Below are 19,020 nucleotides of genomic sequence, written 5' to 3' on the forward strand. Positions count from 1 at the left end.
GTCCAACTGTTAATCCAATGCTGCCAAGTCCATCTCGAAATCATGTCCCTGAGAACCTCATCTCCATGTCTGTCCAACCCCTCCAGGGATGGTGACTCCAGCACTGCCCTGGGCAGCCTGTTCCAATGCCCAACCGCCCTTGGGGGAAGAAATTGTTCCCAAGACCCAACCTCAACCTCCCCGACGCAACTTGAGGCCGTTTCCTCTGCTCCTGGCGCTTGTTCCTGGGGAGCAGAGCCCGACCCCCCCTGGCTCCAAGCTCCTTTCAGGCAGGTCAGAGATCAGAAGGTCTCCCCTCAGCTCCTGTTCTCCAGCTGAACCCCCAGCTCCCTCAGCCGCTCCCATCACCCTTGTGCTCCAGCCCCTCACGAGCTCCGTTCCCTTCTCTCAACTCGCTCCAGCACCTCAAGGCCTTTCTTGGCGTGAGGGGCCCAAAACTAAACACAGTAAAACTGAACTGAGGCTCCTTTGAATGTGCTCCCCATCACCAGCACATCCCAGCCCCTCCTGCACAACCACATGCGCCTCCAAGCCAATCTCCCAGTCCTAAAGAACAGTTAGTAGATTTATAGTATTGATTATAGTTCACTTATTGGAAAAATAACTACAGCACCATCGGTTGTTGATGGAGGGGTACCCTCCCCTGAGTGGGAAAGATTTTTGTCTGGATAAATGCAGTCTGTGCACCATGCATGGAAACAAACAGGGGCCACACACCCCAAGGGCTGTTTTAAACCGAAATATCTCCCAATTCCTATGAAGCTCACAAAGTGCTCCCCCACACACTATCTGGAGAGAGCCTGTGCCCATACTGTACCGGTGCATCATGCCAGGGAGCATCTCCAACACCCGACACCCCACCACCCTCGCTATTTTGATGTGAGACGATGGGGAGTGCCAGCGGAGCTGCCTGTGCCAGAGGAAACCCCTGAAGGCAGCTGGTATTTAAAAGCGCAGAGACATTGCCCAGAGCCTGCCAGTTCAGCCCCAAGACCTCCTACAAGGAGGCTGCAGCCAGAAATCATCCCAGCCTGGAAATATGGAGCAGCAAGTCCCAGTGCATCAGCACAAACGCCCTATCCAAAGCCCAGCAAAAAAACAGGGTTGAGCATCCTCGAACCCTTCCTATAAACGGATCGGTCATTTTACCTTTCCTCTAAACATTTTACATTTTAGAGAGACGGGCACAGAAGACAAAAAGCGACATCCATGGTCACAGCCCAAATCCAACATCACCCCTTGAGTACCAACGGCACGCTCTACCCACAAGGCAATTCTTCTCCTTATTAATCCCTTCAAAGGATGCACCTTGGCAATCCCACGGACCAAATTTCTCAGTTCCCTCCATGTTCAGAGCACACGGCAGCATCCCATCGCGTTACCTGCTACACAAAGCAGCACAGCAGACAGCCCAAGGCGGTTATTCATCTTCTAGCACCCTCTTGTTTTGCAGGGGAATCGACTCATAAACAGCCCCTTTAGCGCTCTCAAATTGGTTTCAGGGAGAGAAGAAGTTACTGGCAAAGAGGGAGGCAGTGCTGGGAGAGACCTTTATCAGGGAGCGCTATTGCAGTAATTTTTCAAGATAAAATTGCTCTCCGGCTCATGACAGCGTTTAGTGTATCCTGAGGCGACCATTTGTGAAGCCAAACCTGTGGTCCTGCCACCCCGCTGCTGGAGGGAAGTGGGGAGTATTAAATGTCATAAACAACTCTTAATTTGCCTGGGCGGATGGCATATGGGGCCAGCGATTCTGCAGTGCAGGAGGAGGTTATCTGTCATCATTACAGCACTCCGGCATAAAGGTTGGTGCTGGCCGGGCAATACCAGCTGCTGCCACACCTGCCCGGTGGTACAAGTCACCACGAAGGGCTCCTGTGCTTTTGCGAGGTGACTTCTCGAGCGGGGGACAAACCCCAGCATCACCCGAGGGTCCTCAACCCCCAAAGCAGCATCTTCAGCATCACAAGAAGATGCTCCCTCCTGTCGCGTCCACAGCTCACCTCGCTTCAGGCAGCAGCTTCTTCAGGACTTTGCCGTCTCCCAGGCTTTCCTCTGAAGCACAGTTTGCTCTTTGTAAAATACCTATGAATTATCCTCTTCAAGTGCCCCTGCAGGCCGCCGAAATAATGAGAAAATGAAGGGCAAGTTGGGGAGAGGCTGGCTGAGCGAGGGCAAAGCAGAGTGTGCGGCACGCCGGCAGCAGGCAGGTCTGTCCTGCCAGATCCCCATCCACAGCTCCTCCTGTTTCTGCTACTCCGACACACACAATTATGACAAATTACACAGTTACCATTTTGATTTGTTGCACAATAATGTTTTCCATCCCTCTCCCAAATATTGATGGAGATGATACAAGAGGATGCTCCCGGGCAGCTGGTTTTGGCCCTGGACCACTTTGTTCGCAGCCAAATGCTTCTGATACCGAGTGCGGACGAGCAATTCTGCTTTTTATCAGCACAAGGCATCATCCTGCCCCTCCACAGCCCTTCCAACACCTCTAGGTAGAAACATCCCTGCTCAGTCCTCCTGGTTTGAAAATCCATCAGCCATCCCTGTCGCCAATGAGCACCCGCTTCGTTTTGGCATCTCTGGAGGCGACGGTGGGATGCAGAAAGGTGAAGGAAAGGAAGCTTTTCATCACGACTTGCCCACAGAAATGCCATCAGCTCCGCTTTCAGACAGGGAGCTGTCCTGATTTGCAGGCTAATGAATTTTAAATGAGATGCATTTTTAAATTTTTTTGTTGTCAGCCCCCATTTTTCTGCTAGCAATCACTCCAATAATAGCTTTAAATTTTCAGCATCTGTTTTTACCAGCTCTCTTGTAATTAGTTTACTAATGTATCTCACTGCGCCTTTGTTATTTTCAGAGAATTACTTCATTCCCAGCTATCAGAGATAGTGCACTTCAGTCTATAAGGAGTTTGGCCTTTGTTCCCTCGTGGTTATTCACATGGGGTAAGATGGCTCAGTGAATGACAAGCCTTTCTATCACCACACATTCTCCATTTAATGTCTTTATACTGGCTCATTAATTACCACAGAAAACTCCTTTCCAAATGGAACCTGTGATTTATAGAAGACTTGGGCAAGGTGCCATTTTTATTGGGGCCGACAGCGAATGGCATCAGTGCTGGTAATTCACTCGGCATTCTCCCTGCTCCGGCAGCGGGGTCGGCCCCGCCACGGTGGGAGTTTTGCCCAGACAAGGGAGCTCAGCGAGTGCTCGATGCCGCTGAGCCGTGGCCGTCACGCTGCTCCTGCACGGCTGGGATGACCCAATCCATAGAAAATTGAGCTACAGCCCATTCTGCCTGTGTACCAAGGTGTCCCCTGTACAGATGCTGATATTCCCTTGGATGAGTGCCCGGAGGAGGTGTCCCTGCCCATGGAGCTGCCTCCAAGATGACGTCCCACATCTTTTACGGTCTTTCCGTACTTAAAAGGGGCTGAGAAGAAAGATGGGGACAGACTTTTTAGCAGGGCCTGTTGCCATAGGACAAGGGGTGATGGTTTTAAACTAAAGGAGGGGAGATTCAGGCCAGACATGAGGAAGGAATTTTTTACGCTGAGGGCGGTGAGAGCCTGGCCCAGGTTGGCCAGAGAGGTGGTGGCTGAACCATCCCTGGAGACACCCCAGGCCAGGCTGGACGGGGCTCTGAGCAACCTGAGCTGGTGCAGATGTCCCTGCTCGTGGCCAGGGGGGCACTGGGGGAGCTGGGGAGGGCCCTTCCAACTCGAACTCTTCTACGATTCTCTGATTTTTATCAAATCTTGTAGTCCAAGGTGGTGTGGTTCACACAACAAAGTATCTCACGCAATGCAGTGTCCCATTGCACAGCATGGGCTGGACAGCAGGTTTGAGTCCCAGCTGTATCCCTCAGACTCTAGAACATTTTAGATTTGCAAACCTCCCAGCAACAGAGGGGAAGAGCTGTACAAAGACACACAGATGAGGTTCTCAGGGACATGGTTTAGTGCTGGTGTTTGGTTAATGGCTGGACTTCCTGATCTCGAGGGTCTCTTCCAACCAAAATGATTCTATGATTCCAAGACACAAAGTAAATGTTCCATGTAGACCCAAGGCAGCTACAGCAGGGCAGAAAGGTGGCTACCCCGGCTTCAGGAGGGAATAACCCGAACAACAGTCTCTGTCTGTCAGAAATTCACTTTAAATCCTTCAGAACAGTGAGTCTTCCACCACATCTATACTCTGTGCCCAGCATGATAAACTGCCCTCTTCTTTATTAAGGAATGAAATAAGAGGTGCAAACAGTGCACACGTTGACTAAAGAAGTTATTTAAACAGAAAAACAATCACAAAAGGATGGATTTGCGTTGTTTGACTCTGAGGAGCCACCTCACACCCTTGCAAGGGAAATACTCAGCATCCCCAAGCACATGGGGAGGAGAGAAGAGAGGCCAAAGAACACGAGCACAGCAATGCAGCAGGTTGGGCACAGAGTTAGCATTACTAACGACTGCTCTAAAGCTCCTTTCTGTTCACTTTAGCTCTGAATTTCACTCAAAGGCAGGTGATTTTCCCAAATGCCAAGTGCTCCTCCGCTCCCGTCCCTTGGCGATGAGCACGGCCACTGCATTATGATGTTACTTGATCCAGATTGAAGGCGATAATATCAAAAGACGTAAAAAAGGCTGAACTGCTGTGATACTGAGAAAATCCAGCTTCCTCCAAGGTCTGCTTTTCCTCCTAGCAGAGGCTAAGCCGTTAGCTGTCATCTCATCCCTGTGGCTGAGTTACAGATATAAATTCCTGTTCGCTCCTTGGCAATAGCAACAGCTTCCTATTTTGCTGGCAGCGATCCAGGGGAAATTCAAGCTGAATTACAGCCATTCTTCAAAAAATAGGCCAAATCCACGAAAGCAGGACACACGAGCGCAGACGTCGAGCTCGTCTTTTTTTTTTTTTTTCTTCTATTTATTTCACGGCGAGAAGCCCCTTTGGCTGAAAATAGCTTATCTCTGGAAGTCCCCCTTTCCGTTCGCGGCTGCCACTCCTGGCTGCCATCCAAACTATTACCACCTCAAAGAGAAAGTTCATCGTTCCGGCATATCAGCCTCACTGTACGGGAGGTGCGGTTTGATGTTTTCACTGATTTCTCTCCCGGAGCTCTGGGAGGAGACGGGGATTGTACTTCTCTGCATGAACCAGGGGATATGAAGTTTTTTCCGGCACCTCTGCTGGGATGGTTGTACTTGGGCTTGTACCCCGGCATCGCTTCTCAGCGGATACACAGCAGCACGTGTACACGTATGTGCATGTATGTGCATGTGTGACACAGCACAGGGGTAACACAGGCTGGACTCCAAGAGCCAAGGGTCCCTCCAGACACCCATTCCCACCCTTAAATTTCAAGTCGGGTCCACGTGAAGCACACAAACGCACCTCTGCACCCACAGCAAGTCCTCTCTCCTCCCCATGTATCCCACAGCACCCTAAATACAACCGGGGGACACATCACCATCCCGAAACATGCACACAGACAAAACAAGTGAGGACATAGGAGAATGGGTAAAGATAAGAATCACAGAATCATTTTGGTTAGAAGAGACCCTCAAGATCATCAAGTCTAAGTGCTACCCTACACTTGGCACTGCCCCATGTCCTGAGAACCTCATCTCCGTCTGCCCAACCCCTCCAGGGATGGCGACTCCAGCACTGCCCTGGGCAGCCTGTTCCAATGCCCCACAGCCCTTTGGGGAAGAAATTGTTCCCCAGATCCAACCTCAACCTCCCCGGCACAACTTGAGGCCGTTTCCTCCCGTCCTATCACTTTTTACTTGGGAAAAGAGACCAACTCCCTCCATGCTCCAAGCTCCTTTCAGGCAGTTCAGAGATCAGGTCTCCCCTCAGCTCCTGTTCTCCAGGCTGAATCCCCCAGGTCTCTCAGCTCCCTGAAGAAAGGTGGGGAGATGGTCACACAGAGGAAAGAAGCAATGGCAGAGTTACAAACCACAAATCTCATCATCTTTATCTTCCTTGTTACCACCAGACCATCACTGAAGTCGAGGAGCGCGGATGCATTCCAGAAAACACAGCTCTCCAGGGAGGGCCGGTTTCTTGTTGATAAGAAGCAGGGAGGCTTATCTCCCAAACTCACAGCGACGCCTCACCCCAGGCCCAGTTTATCAAATTAAACTCATTACCTTGGAGGCCTTGCTGAAAAGAGGTGGCAGGAGAAGAAAGGTGGATGCTCCCTCCCGGCTCAGCGCATCCTCACCGGCACGTGCCGAGCAGCGTGGTGGCCGGTGGGACAACATCGCCCGTGAAATCCCCACCAGTGCCAAAATGTCCCCGAGTGTCACGCCAAGGAAGAAAAGGGACAGAAAGAAAAGACGCACTGAATTATTGCACGGCCGTCACACGGCTCTGCGGTTTATTGTGTGTACAGCCACACCACGTCGGGCTGCGCTCGCTGGGTGTGTTTTCTGCATATAAGATAGTTTACAACAGCAGGTTTCTATATGGCAGAAAGATAACTTCACCGTGTTTACAGGGGAGTGATGTCTTGGTGACCTGCCATCATCCAGTCTCCATGCTGTATTACAACAAAATACAGCATTTTCCATTTGCATCTATTACCAGCAAGGAGAAACAACCAAGTCCTTTCCACGGGGAATTTTTAAAACGAGCAGTCAAGCAAAACAAAATTTCAGCTTCGAACATTTTGCTAAGGCATTTAGATATATACTTCAGATATTGATTCTTTTTTTTTTTTTTTCTTTTTTCCTTTTTTGTCATAGATTAGACAAACACCAGTAACCTCAGGTGGTGCCTCTCCTCTCTTCTCAAAGACCTTTGGTACCGTTTATGGAACAGGATTCTGGTAACACAAGGCAGCAGCGATGAGGCTCAAGAAGCCTTTGATGAGCAGAATTCCCGAAGGATGCTCCTAGGCAGGATAACTATGAGCTCACAGGGCTACAAGGAGGGACTATCGATTTGCTGGCAGAAGATATGGGAAGAGCCTGTGTTATTTCCTACTGTGGAATTTGCAAATATTTTACCCCAAATGAGTTTTAGGATGCACAAACACATGAAGAAGCACAAATGGGGCTGGTCAGGGTGGCTGCCAGACTCCCCAAGCAGTGGTCCCATGAGTAGGGGACACAGATTTTCCTGTGGGCTTGTGGCAACCATCACATAAACCCTCTGCAGATACACCAAGTCCCTTACGCCCTCCATCACCCCAAACCCATGCTTCCAAACAACCCCCGGCAGCAAAATCCAGGGTCACGGACAAAAGACAGGAGAAGACCTTGATAAGAAACCAAGCGCCCCATGCCCAGCCCGGAGAAGGGCTCAGTCCCACAGCTCATGCTGAAGGGCTAGAAGAAAGGCTGGATGCTCAAACAGCCATACAATCCGAATTTTAATATCTATATTTGCCTTCAAAAGCTCTTAGTGATGGGAGAGTCATACAAACCTGCAAGTGCCCAGCTACAATGCAGAGGAGGGATGTGGCCATGTCTCTTCTGCAAAAGCTCCCTGCACCCGTGGGAGAGGGCGATCTCCCCTGGCACCCCTGCATCCCCAGCCCTGCTCATGCACCTGCTGTCCCCATTCCATTCCCAGCTGTATTCCACATCCATATGCCAGGCTGATAATATTTAGCCACCTAAGCTCCCTGTCGTCATTATATTTCATTTTAGTTAAGGTTTGTTAAGGGTTTGGGATGCGGATGTGGAAACCTGCCCAGGCTGGAGCGATACTGAGCGTCAAGGAATGGCAGCATCGCAAAAGTGATGCGGGTTTTAGAGATCAGGTAGAAGTCAAATGCTGTGCCAGAATGGTGGGGAGTTCAGGGGGGCATTTTTACAGACTTTGAGCTCTGAACTCAAGCTTTACCCCTGTGTTTGCAGCACACTGGTGAAATCAGAACCAAAGCCCCGTCAGCCTCATCTCTGGGATCACCCGCAGGGATGTTCAGCCCTTCCCGCACCAAGCGTGGGGAATCAGCCCTCCCTCTCCTGAAATGCGCATCTTCATCAGAAAACACACTTGCACCCCAAAGCAGGCACATCTTTTTAACAAAAGAGAAGAAAACTCAGTAACAAACAGGTAATTGTAGCATAGACTGTTAGAGATCTGAAAAACTGCTGGGACACCAGAAATATCCACGACAGCGACTAAATCTATCTTAACAAAACCTTGTGGTACATAATGGCTCCCCAGGAGGCTCACTATGGTACTCTAATAACTTATGTGACCAAATTATCCAGGAAGAGATTTCAGATTTGAACAAACGTGGGACCACACACGCACATACAGGGGAATTAAAGACAGAAAACAGCAAAACCCATAAGATGCTCGTGTGGGACAAGGGAGGAGCATCCACATGGATGGATCTGCACCACCAGCAACTTCACAGCACTCCCCATCACGAAACAAAACACATAAATAAAGAGAGCTCCAGGAACTAGCTGCAAGGGTGATAGTGCTGACAGAAAATGAAAGCAGAAGTGGGGTGGGAAAAAAAAAAAAAAAATCCAGCGCAGCTCGCTTTTGTGCTCTCGCACAATGGGGCACGTCAGCTCCGAAGCCTCCGCAAGCCATCACCCACCATCTGGCACCGGGCTGGACACTAATGGGAGGCCCCGGAGCCCCAGCTGACTCCAGAGCCACGGGGGAAATCAAGCTGACAAGCTCCCCACATTAAGCCATCTAAATTAATGCAGACGCATGGCCCGCTCACAAGAAATTTGGCTGGTGAACGGCAGCAAAGAGAGAGGAGTGAGCTGGCTGCAGTGTGCCACGAACCCCGCGCCAGCCCGGAGATACAGCCCGGCCATCGAATTCAGCATGAGCCATCCTTGCTCATTTGCAAGACGAATTGTTGGCGAGGGGATCTGGAAGTGCAGCCTTTTTCTCGACTGCGAGACGCACAACGCCGGCCAGATGCAAATTCTGCAGCAGCAGGGACAGCCCAGATTAACACCGCCTGCCCAATGCATCGCTCTCAAAAGCAGCCTTGTTAACTAATGGTCCTGTAATGGCCTAATGGAGTAGACCGGCTGGGAAATTGCTGTGCACAGGGTATACGCAGGGAAGGCGATGAAGATGTTCCAGGTTCGACAGCAGCATCTCTGCCCAGGAACAACCCTGCTGATTTTGGCAGGGTGGACCCCAGAGGACTCATCACCCCAGAGGAACATTTACTGCCGCAAAAATCTGATTTCTCTAAGCACTGTGCTATAGAATGAGGGTGCCAGAGCCTGGCACTGAATCCCAAGGGAAAATTTAGCGCTGTCCTGGTGAAGCAAAGGGCTGGCTCAGCACCTTGTCGAGGACACAAGGTCCAGCTCCAGACCCTTCCCTTGCCAGCTGTTGCATGAAGAGCGAGAAGAGAACAAGCCACAGGGGATTTAGGATGCGCAGCGCTCTCAAGGCATGGGAATGGGTGTTGGGGAGTATGTAAAAGAGGACAAGAAGAAAGATGGGGACAAGACTTTTTAGCAGGGCCTGTTGCCATAGGACAAGGGGTGATGGTTTTAAACTAAAGGAGAGGAGATTCAGGCCAGACATGAGGAAGAAATTGTTGCCCCTGAGGGCGGTGAGAGCCTGGCCCAGGTTGGCCAGAGAGGTGGTGGATGAACCATCCCTGGAGACATCCCAGGCCAGGCTGGACGGGGCTCTGAGCAACCTGAGCTGGTGCAGATGTCCCTGCTCACGGCAGGGGGGCACTGGGGGAGCTGGGGAGGTCCCTTCTAACCCAAACTCTTCTATGATTCTACCTGGGCAGAAACAGAAATGTCAGCCTTCAGACAGGAATTTTTCATTTCTCATCTCCACCACCTGCTTTGGAGAACTGATGGGAACCCAGCTCTGCAGTGGCCTGACCTGAGGATCAGAGACATCAGCGTGAGTTCAGAGGCAGGCGAAGAAGAGCCTGGGAGGATCAAAGGACCATCACAGGGCTGCAGGACCACACCAGATGCCCTCACTGCTGCGGTTTTGCTGTGGTGTGCATCACACCGTGAGCAACACTGCCTGCCTGCAGCCAGGCTCCACTCACTGCCTTGCACCCAGAGCGACAGAGCCAAACCATGCCCTCGCTGGCATTCTGAATACCTTTGGCCATGACTGTTAGCAGCAGTGCCAAAAAATAGCCATAAACCTCCCCAGGGTGAACTCAGCCAGCAGAGACCTCCAGGGAATCGCTGCTGCAAACCTCAGGCCAAACAAAAACCAAATCTTTAACAACTGAGGCATATTTCAGCATCTCTAGGGCACATTTCAGCATCCCCGGGGCCCATTTCAGCATCCTCAGGTCCAGCTGCTGTTGCACAGCCCAGGGAACCTCTCAGGGTGGCAGCGATGCTTTGCAACAAGCAGGTATTTGGGGATCCATCACTGCCGCTGACAGCTGAGCTCCTGCTTGCAGCACCAAGGGCAAACCCAGACCCTTTCTAATGATTTTGGATTCATAACCTATTCCCACAGATGGAAAATTTTATTCCCAAATGCACAGAGACACACACAGCAGCAGCTTGAGTGATTACGGCCTCTGCTATCATTTGCAGGGAGGCAGAAACACCCCCATTTTACCTAAAGGGGAGGGTGTAGCATATGGTAAGTGTGGGTTACGCTCAGCCTCAGGAACAATGCTGGAGCTCTTACACAGCTCATGCTGCCTCCAAATCGTGTTTCGGGTCTGTAATGTCCCACCAGAAGAGAAGCAGAATTTCTGCTGGGGTGAGAGAATGGGAGAAAAGCTCTCCACGCAATTAATGTGCCTCCAGATTCAAGCTACGTGAAATAATCTGTTGGTAAACACAAAGCACCACTGGGATAACAGCTGAGCAGAGGCTTATATTAACCAAGTGTCTTCAGATGAAAATATCACTCATCTACAAGGCATCACCGTTCGTTCATGCTCAATAAAACACGAAATGGTTACAGATAGAGCTGATGGAAAATAAGAGAGAAATGGAAGTAAAGGTAATGCTGCCAGGCAGGAAACAGCACAAGAAAAAAAAAAAAAAGAAAAAGAAAAAAGAAAAAACAACACTGTGAAGAGGCTGATTTAGCATTCTGCTTTAGGAGAAATTTCCAAAGCAGGTTTTAATATCTGATAGAACTTCACTGCTGGTTGCCACGCTGCCTGATGGAAGCACAGAAGGGGACTAATAGCCCTGGCATACGACATGATAAAACATTTTCAGCTGCATAGCTTTGCTCGCACTTGCTGCTTCTAAGGAGGTTTTACGGTTCACTGCTATCCCTCAGTGTCCTACCAACAACGCCTGAGCATGCATAAGCTCTCATCTAGCCACCAGGCAGGTAGTTTCCCCCAAGGCTGAGTTTTTCTAGATTGTCCCAGTCGAATATTAGCACTTGGCTGCATCCTTGCAAGGAACTGCAAGGGGAAGGACCCCCAGGCTGGTGGCTCTGGTCTTCCCGTCTCACATCTGGTCCTTTTGGGGATCTCCAGCACCCGTCCCACTATAACACGGCCCCTTCAAAGCCCCTCGTCGTGCAAACCATCCATCCGACCAGCTGGATGCTGTTGACTCAGCGTTCATGAGAAACACAGGGGCTCGGTTTCAAATACACTTCTGCTTTATAGATGATTTCCCAATCTAATAAAGAGGCAAAACATTATCTGTCTTGTCTTCTCTTATTTCCCAAGGAACAATAAGGTTGGAAACATCTTTCTGCTTCACTAATAAAACTTTTATAACCCCTTTCTCTGACAGCCCCTGAGCAAGGGTCCTTTTTCCAGCAAGAATCCTGGAATAAGCAGGGAAAGGAGCAGCCGGATCTGTATTCACAGCCAGTCCGAGCTCAGGTGGCAACTAAAAAAATAAAGGCAACTGAAACGAGGTTTGTTGGCTGGTTTGAATCCTGTTTTGTTTAATTTCTTTTTTTTTTTTTTTCAGGGGTCTAGTGCCAGTTTGCATTTCCTGGTGGCCGTCATGCCATTTTCTGTTTGATTGAGTCAAAAACCAGGTAAATTTGGCCGTGGGGTGGACAGGTTTACCTGCACATCCCCTTGACCGCAGTCTGCGGCTGAACGGCCACATTGAGGCTGCTGCCAGGACAAACTGCTCCTGTTGCCAGACAGACTGTGTGACAGCAGGAACAGAGCTCTTTTGACCTATATCTCCACATTTTCAGGTTTTCTAAACTGATACAAGCATATGGGCAAAACTGTGGAGCCTACACAGCAGGCTGTAGATACCTCGAGGCAGAAGATACCAAGGATTTTTCTAAAAAATTACAGGGCCACCAGCGCAACAAATAAACCCAACAGGTATCAGTATTTCCACACTGTATTTCCAGCTGGAAGGAGGAAAAATCAGCACAAACCAGAAAATAATCTTTCCCGCAGCCTTCCCTGGGATGCTGCTCAATGCAGAGTAAAACTTTATAAATAAATGATCCCTCCCCACATGGGAGACGAGCGAGAAGAGGCACAAACCCACCAACTCACGTCACAGCTCTGACAAAGGACAAGGTCGGCCAAAGTAGATAATCACCGGGAAGCCCTAATTGGGAGGATGAAGAGGAAGAACATGGAAGAGGAAAAAATTATCCAAAGTTATACGGCTTAATCACCCTAGCGGAGCCTTCCCCGATGGACAACTACTGTCTCCATCCACACATGGGAATCTTTTAAAATTGTTTCTAAATCCAGGAAACCTCTCCTGGCCATGAGCACAGGGTCAGGAAGGGGAAGAAAGCTACGGAAGAGGAGGAGGGTAGCAAACTTTAAAAAAAAAAAAGAAAAAAAATCACATCAATCAAACCATGGGAAAGATTTCATGTCCCAGAAACCCAAGGCCAGGTTACTCATACACTCAATCATAAGCTCCAAGAAGGAGAAGTCTTTCCTTTCTTTCTACATTTTTTTTTTTAACATCAGGAATGGTTTTAATTAGTGTGCCTGAAGTTTGCGAGCAGCTCTGGGAGCAGAGAATCCTGCCCCGATAAGGGAAAGCTGAGCATCCCAGCAGGATTCGTCCCGGCTCCTGGGGACATCTCATCCCCCTGGATCCACACCAAAGCAAGAAGTAGGTGTCCACAAGTTTGCTCAGATCCTGGCTTGGCACATGGCAAACAGCTGGAAAATAGCTCCCTTTGGAAGTAATATTACCCTTTCCCTATAATCCTTTAGCCCAACCCATGATAAGAACCGCTCGTTAAAGCTGAGTCTTCTTTAGAAGAGCACATACCACCTCCCTCTACATTAAAACAGCAACCTGACCTCAATAAAGTATAAAACAATTAACTTACTAATTAGTCAACAAATAACTGTTTCACCCAAGTAGGTACTAAGTTGTTAGGAAATCTATTAGCATTTCCACTGTAATTTCATGCTTTGCTGATGATGAATAAAACAAGGTTGAATGGGAGCTATTCACGTCCAGAGCACAATGCCCAGTAGCTGGACGATAGTTAGCAGGAAACTTCCTCAAAAAAGCCAAATATCGAGACCAGAAGCACCGGCCGGATGGTGTCACCGAGGCCACAGCAGCAGCGAAACCTGGCAGGGATGGTGTGTGTGGTCAGGAGGAAAAACAAGGGCTGAGAAGCTTATAGGATGGAAGCAAGTTCTATCTGCATTTCCCATCCAAGGTGTAGGACAAGTTCATGCACACAAGTGGATCAGGCCAAAAAAGCCCCAATATTTTGCTTAAATTGATTGTTTGAAATTCTCCCAGCCAACTCCACCACGGGCAACAGAAATCTTACCAAATAATCTAGTTTTTCCACACATCCCTATGTGCCATTGGGCTGTGGTCAACAAGCAAGGCCAACAAAAGCCACCAACCCACACACATCCCTTCTCCACTCCCTTCCAGAGAAACCTCGAGCACAAACCAAAGCTCAGCAGCCTCCATGAAGATCTCTGATTTACACCAGCCTGTCCACTTAACATGGGCAATAATTAATGTGAGTATCTGTACCGGTCCCAAGGATGAAGATTAGGGTCTCACAGGTGACATCCATCTACAAGATCCTCTTTCCCAGGTCAGGACATGCTCCTTGGTTGCATTCTTAAGATGCAACAGGGGAAATCTGAGTGTCTTCCAGCCCTGCCTGTCTCTTCTCCTGTGAAAACCTGGTGTGCAAGCCAGGTGAGACCTCATCATGAGAAGGGACAAGGACACCGCCAGCTCAAAATCTTGGATAAGTAGACACGTCTCCAAAGATGTTCAGAGACAGTGATGATAATACCAAAGGCCACAAAGAAGGGGCAAAGCACGTAAGCTGCTGTTTAACAAGTATCAAGACTTCTTTGGGTCTATGGTCTCTTTCCTACGTATGGATGAAAACCACCTAGAAAATGAGTGTGAAATTTGGATCCAGTGCATGGAATCAACTGGTACATCCAGCACACACACCGGTTTCACAGCCGTTTGCTGGGAAAGGAAGGCGGTTGTAGGCTCCAGTTGTCCCATTACCAACAAAACATAGGGATTATCAAGCCCCATGGTAGTGGCCTCATAGGGAGAAAAAAATGAGTCGTGATGCTCGGATCAGCGAAATATTCTGCAGTCGTACAGATGTCTCCCCATCCAGCCATGGGCTCCTGTTTGGCTGCACTTAACCAGCACTTTATTCACCCAAAACCCAGCATCCTGCTTAGCATCACCTTGTGAATCTCGTTTTCAGAGACCTTTCAGCACAACACACCCAGACAGAAACAGGTCGACACATCCAACTGCCAGCAGAGCGCCTGATTCCACCCATATAATGTACACCCACAGAACACAGCCCCTGCCTTCCTTTCATCCTAATGTACGCCGGCTTCAGAAAAAAATTTGCATGTTAGAACAATTAGACGTGAAACATTACATGCCTTATCTCAATGATATTACATAATTGGATTTGCGGCATATACAGATAATGAAAGCCAGAGCTTCCAGCAGCCAGAAATATAAATCATGCGCTGGGTTTTCTGCAGTTAAAGTTAAAAATATTTTTTAAGAGGCCCCAGCAAATACGTTGTTTACATTAAGAAATCGAATCATGTTATTAGGCCCTCCATTTATCTAGTAAAATCTTTAAAAAGCTCATAAACTCGTTACTTTATTAGTTCAGACTTATTATATGTATTTGAAGCAATACTCAGAGGTATTGTTAAGCTACTGCAGGCGAGGGTTACAGGTCTTATGTATTTTGGTAGTACCAGATGTGTGGCTGTGCTGGGGGGTGTTGGGAAGCTCAGAGCAAGCCCAAGCAAACTTTTTTGTGTGTTACTGTTCTCCGGAGACCTCCGGCGCATTTAGCACACGGGCAGCTTTGCTTTTTCCATGGATAATTCTTCACCTGCCAGCCCACCCCTCCAACCCATCCTCCCCCAGGAGGAAAAGGCCACCTGAGAGCTGTCTGTGCAAATGCAGCTGTAATCCTGCTCCAGAGGTAATGACGCCTGGACTTCTTGCACTAATTAACCTAAATGAGTTCCTGCTCCGCATCACCGGAGCACCCACGGAGACCGTGCGGGACCCTCGTATGACTCACGTATCAGGTAATCGCTTCCAGAGCTGCTCTCGCAAGCAATTCATCCCCATCATCCTCTCAGATCCAGAAGATTTATGCAAATAGCTTAATGTGTTAATTTACATATTTGATGAATACGCGTTGTCATGCCCCATCGAAGTGACAGCAAACATCCTAATTACCAGCACACAAGCCTGATTGGGCTGTGGGATGGAAGGAGCTGGTGAAGCAGAGCTGTGCTGCTCCTCGTCTCCTCACCCATCACTTCCCAATAAATGTCGTATATCGGGGCCCTTGGCTTTCATAGGGACAGGGCAAGGAGCATCTGATCCCAGAAGCCTCCCAGTATTGCGAACACGTGCTTTGATCTCCCTTCTTGCAGTGGCTGGTGTTCCTCCCCGACCCCACTTGTGGGGATTTGCAGGAGGATCTCAGCTCGGATTGGAATACATAAACCCATCCCCAGGGGCCGCAGAGAAAACCCTTCATGGGAGACCCCAAGGTATCCTCAAGGCCCAGATTGTAAAGCCACAGAACCCCAAAATAAGGCCGATTTCCCTCTTTTGGCAATATTGTCATTTTTAACCCACTCTCCTGAATTTTTAGGGGTTGCATCTGATACTGGAAAGTGTAAGGCTATCCTTACCAGCTTCCAACATGAGCACCCCCAGCAAGCCAAAAATCATTCTCTAGAGTCTCCAACAGACCTGCAGGACCCCGTTAAATCACTTCAGGTAGCACTGCTCCAAGGCGCCTCCGCTTTTAACCACTGCTCTAACTTAGAATCATTTTGGTTGGAAGAGACCCTCAAGATCACCGAGCCCACCATCATCCGTCACCCCGGCACATCCTTCACGCCATCATCCTGGCACCGCTGGGATGCGTCCCCCGCACACAACCCGCATGTCGGATTTGGCAGCCGGGGGGTGAACGGCCCCGGCAGCGTGGTTTTCCCCACCGCCCCCATCCCTCTGCTTCTCCCCGCGCTCCTTCGTCCCGCAGCAGCTGCACACCAGGTGAGCCGGCCCGCGGGGGAGGCTGGCCCGGGGGCTCGCAGCCCCCCGTGACCCCCCAGCTCCTCTCCCCCACTTCCCCGGTGCCTGTCTGCCTTTGAAGCCCTGGCTAATGACAAGATGACATCCTGTTCCCCCCACCTCCCCCGGCTCGCTTGCCGGGGCCCCCGGCTTGACCTGAAGGTGTGACGGCTCCTCGGGTTCAAAGCAAGAGGATGCTCGGAGCTGAGACTTCGGTGGGGGGCTGCTGGGGGGGTTGAGGGGGCCGCAGCGAGCAGCCCCACATCACCCCCCGCTTCAGCTCTCCCCTTTGACCCCCCGGCCAAGGGAAAACCGGCCATTTCACAGCCCCAAGGGTGACGGCGCTAATGGATGTCGCAAACCACCACGTTTTATCTTGTGGCCCCAAAAGACTCAGGAAAAGGCTGATTTTTCTCTCGCTGTTCTTTTTTTTTTTTCCAACTGATGTTAGCAGATTCAATCACTACACTGGCAGTTTTTACCTGGAAATCGAGCCCTTTCAGGCAAGTGGCCACCATAGCTCCCTGTGCCACCAGAGTCTAAATACTTTATAAGGTGTAATTATTTATGCAAGCGGACGGGGCACGGATCGCTCCTTGGCAGTGTTTCAAAGAAGGATTGGATGACACCTAGCTCTCCGTTTGATATGTCATTAAATCACGTTCCCCTTACCTGCCCCTCAGCTCAGACACAGGCAAAGACAGATGAGACTATTTCTTAAAGTGTTTCCTATCTCCTTTTTTTAAACAAACAAAAAGAAAACTTGAACAAAACTCTCCCGAGCAGCCAGGGAAAATATTTTTAATCTCTCCCTCTGCCGCTTAACATCAGCAGACACCACAGGCTCAGATTTATTTAACGGGATGTGCAGCATGAACAAGCAACCGTCTACTATTAGAAGCCGGGGATGCAAAACTCCATCACTGGCGGCTGCAACCATCGTAAAGGGCCATTAAGGGAACTAGTCTGCCTAAATGCACATAATCAGCAAATTTATGGCCTGTTTCTTCTGTTCCAGTGAGGAACTGGCAGAGGCAACAGGGATGTGTGATGCTGACAGCTCACAGGCTGGGCTGGCGCGCAAGCTCAGAAACACAAAAACCTGCAACAGTTTGGTGCACAAACGTGCCACACATCTCACGACGGCTCCGTCGCACACGTACTCAAAGCTGCCTGCTGCCATCTAATTGATTCCCCCAAGGGCTTTGGTATGAGTTTTATAGTGCATAACTAATACTGATAAGCAGGCATGATAAGGGAGTGTTATTACCCAACTAATGGGTCACTTCATCCACAAATACTTTCCAATTTAATTGAAAACAGGAACACGAGTTGCAAGCAGTCAAAACCTCCAGTATCATCTGTAACCAGCATTCCTGGAAGGTTTTTTTTTTTTGCTCTCCCCTTCCCACCTTCGGTAGCTGGTGAACCACGGCAGATGTCCCAAACCCCATGTTTTGTGGCTACGGATTCACAAGCAAAGATCTCTGGATTCAATTCAGGCGTGCGGCAAGGAAGTGCAGCTCCCAGGAACTTCAAAGAGAACGGCATCCATCACTTTCTGCCCTTTGCTTATACCTACCTCCCTAGGTCTGCCCTGGAAAGGAAATTCCTGGAATAACTTTCATGTGCTTAACCCTTCGGAAATGGTAGGCATTAATAAAGTCCCTCCTCAGCATCCGCTTGCGGCTGATCGAAAAGAGATCTTTCCTGGTCATTAGCAGAAAAACGCACCTCCACATCATTGCCATTCTGCTAGAAAAAAAGCGTGTTTCCAGTCTCTCCCGATGACATTCCTAAAGAGCACGGCTACCATTACGCAAATTGCTTTAACGAGAGTCCAGCCTCCTGTAATAACAGCTACAGGACCAGACAGAAATATCAGATGAACTTCTCAGTTACTGGGGTGCTGGAGAAAAACACAAGGACTTCTAATTCACAGAGAATAAAATCTTTTCTCCATTTTCAGTTGGTCTAGTGCTCAGGGGTATTTCTGGCCATTCTCACTGATCCTGTGCTCGGTACCACAGGATGCTACCGCACTGGAATTGAGAATTATTGAAGTTTTGGGGATTACCTCCCCACCTTGTGCCTATGAACTCTGCGAGAGGCTACAAGCTCAAGTTCTGCCACTGTTTAAAACAAAAAAGTTGGGTTTTTTTTAACTGGGAGAGACAGATCTTAGAGCAAAACTGCGCCCAGTCCAGCAGCAGAGAGCAAAGGCTCGGTGTGGTCCGAGTACCAGAGCATCGCTTGTGCCGTGGCTGTTGGAAAACACCGGGTTTTGCAAAGCTTTGAAAATAAAATGCTTCCCAGCCCATCCGTGAGTGCATTTCCCTTCATTAGCACTAAGATCAACAATTTAGCAGGAGGCAGCTAGGGGGTAGCAAGACCAATCCACACACTTTTAACTTGAATTCCATCTAAATGAACCCGTTTTTCTCGGCTTTTAGCAACGGCGGGATAACGTATGGCTATTAAAGAGCATGTCAAAGCCCCAGTCACACAG

General features: G+C 49.4%; 1 protein-coding gene across 1 annotated transcript in view; it reads right to left on the minus strand.

Moving 5' to 3' along the window:
• IGDCC3 (immunoglobulin superfamily DCC subclass member 3) overlaps nucleotides 1-19,020 on the minus strand; it is a 103,697-nt gene that overhangs the window by 49,102 nt on the left and 35,575 nt on the right. The window lies entirely within an intron of this gene.

Source organism: Caloenas nicobarica, chromosome 10 (assembly GCF_036013445.1).
Source record: "Caloenas nicobarica isolate bCalNic1 chromosome 10, bCalNic1.hap1, whole genome shotgun sequence".
Classification (NCBI taxonomy): Eukaryota; Metazoa; Chordata; class Aves; order Columbiformes; family Columbidae; genus Caloenas; species Caloenas nicobarica.